We start from the raw sequence: 2,491 nt of genomic DNA, 5'->3' as shown, positions 1-2,491 counted from the left end.
CGCCAGCAGTGGGGGTCCAGGGGGGCCATGCCCCCCCCCTCCCTCGAGAATAAGATACACATTTAGTGAAAGTAAAAACTCATTCAGTAAAAATAGTAAAAACTCATTCAAGCTGAGTAAGATCTTTATTTTTATCCTTTATACAAGAACCTGTTGATTTGTTTTTAACATCACTCATACCTTTTATCTGTGTCCACTGACAATTAAAACAATCAGGATTTTGTCATCAAATGTCATTTTTACAAATTTATCATTGAATCTGGATTTCTGCTGAAATGGGCTGATTTGAATCTGAATCAGCAGAAATCCTTTTCAACACCTGACTTATAAATGTCAACTTTAACTTTAATGTTAGACATTATTTTTACAGTATAAAACTCATATTTTATTAGTTGAAGAGCGATGTTGCTTGTTTTAAACAGATTAAAATGATGATGTTGTGTCTGTGTTCAGGTGCCGGTCTGCTGGATCAGTGGGAGGACAGCAGAGCATCACGAAAGGTTGGTTCTTCATATTTTTCTGTTTTTCTCCATGTCATGTTTAAATAGTCAGAAAATTCTCCTTTTTTTAGAACTGACATGTTTATTGGGCCTTTAGACAAAATCCTTTTTTTGTCACATGACTTTGTTTATGATATATTTTTGTATCAAATCTGATCCACTGGGCTGTTTTAGTAACATTTTCCTCACAACAAAGTTAAATTAAGAAACAAAAGACAGATTTGACCATAACTTTTAACAAGTTTTGAACACTGTAGGAAGTTTACTTCTTTGTTTGTTTTATAACAAAGTTTTCACAGCCATTTATTTCACTTGGTGGTAAACACAAATACAGTTTCTGTCCTTGTTCAGGCACAGATGTACCTTATACTTTATAAAAAAATATTGATGACATTTTCTTACTTTCTTTATTCTCTTCCTCAGTTTTCTTTGACATCTAACATGTAAATATTTAGTCAGTACAGCGTAGAGATTATATTTCAAAGGAAACACTTTGAAAATAGCCTAAATATGTTTTCAAATGGTATTTCAGTAATTAATCAATCATCCTAAATAGTGTGTGTTGTATTGTGGCAAGAATACTGTTGATTAAATTATTAAAATTACTAAAATGTCACATGACATTCAGGACTGGAGCACCATCTATACCTGCAGTATCAAGTTTGATACACACATTTTTAACATGGTTTAACTGTATTAGTAAAATTATTTTTAAGTAATTATGCATTGTTTCAACACAAAGTATTTATTAAAGAATTACAAACAATATTGATGTTATTTTATGGAAGCCCATTTCCGCCACCCTGATAAAAAAAAAAAAAACTTGTATCTCATAATTATGACTTAGCTATCTCATAATTATGAGATAATAATTTAATCATAACTCCTCCAAAATTAGCAAAAGTTTTCCTGAAAAAGATGTGTGGATGACCTCATGTCAGCAGACATTTTGAAAAGGAAAAAAAAAAGTTCCACTTCCTGCGGTACATTGATGATCCACCAGAGGGCAGAATACAGGTCTCACTTGATAAACAACAGGTTTTTGAGGAAAATATTGATCACATTGATAAAATATAGGTGACAGAATCCTGCGTATCAAATATGATACACATGGTGATGTAGGGTTGAGGCCACCACATCACCAGTTAAAACATTTAGACCAAACACAGTGTGTTTCTCCCACAGAAGATAAACCAGGAGTGACACTAACATTTAATAAAACCCATAGATTCTCTCATTATGGCGAACACAAGCATTTCTTTTTTCCTCTTAAAGTGATGAAAAACATCAGGTTTGCAGCTGAGATGATATATTGTGTTTCTGGTTCATTATGAAGCCATAAATAAATGTTTGTTTACAGGTGCGAGGCGTCCAAAGTCAGGATTTAAGTGATGTGTTGTGGAGAGACCAGGATGAGGTGAGCATATACAGAAAAAGGAGCAGCAGCAGCACTGTTAACACTAAACCTTATAAAATAATTACATCTTCCTGTAAACTGACTGATCAGTTCAGTGTGTGGAGCAGAGGGTCAGAGATGGGACAGTTTTCATTACAAAATTAAAAACTTCATCTGCAGTACGAGCAGCAAGAGACTTCTTCTTTTAAATCTGTATTGTTTTTCTTTTTCTTAATACTCAAAAACACTTTAAAAGTTGAAAGTTCAGAATTTCATTTATTAGGTTTGCAGATTTTAATGTGCATATAACTGCACGTTCAACAAATATGACCGAGTGCATTTTGTCTTTGGTGAAGTAAACTCTTTTTTTTTTTGACATATTATAAAATCATGTCGATGCAACGTTTAGAAAAGTAAATGCCCTTAAAGACTTCAGGGCAATTTCTATTTTAAACCTAATTAAAAATCTGAAGGAGTTTCTACAGACAACTTTCAGGCCCAAACGGATACATGAAAATATGTGACAGACTCATGTTTATATACACACACACACACACACACACACACACACACACACACACACACACACACACAC

Source organism: Austrofundulus limnaeus, unplaced genomic scaffold (genome assembly GCF_001266775.1).
Source record: "Austrofundulus limnaeus strain Quisiro unplaced genomic scaffold, Austrofundulus_limnaeus-1.0 Scaffold1625, whole genome shotgun sequence".
In the NCBI taxonomy this organism is placed as follows: Eukaryota; Metazoa; Chordata; class Actinopteri; order Cyprinodontiformes; family Rivulidae; genus Austrofundulus; species Austrofundulus limnaeus.
This window is presented reverse-complemented; position numbering follows the sequence as displayed.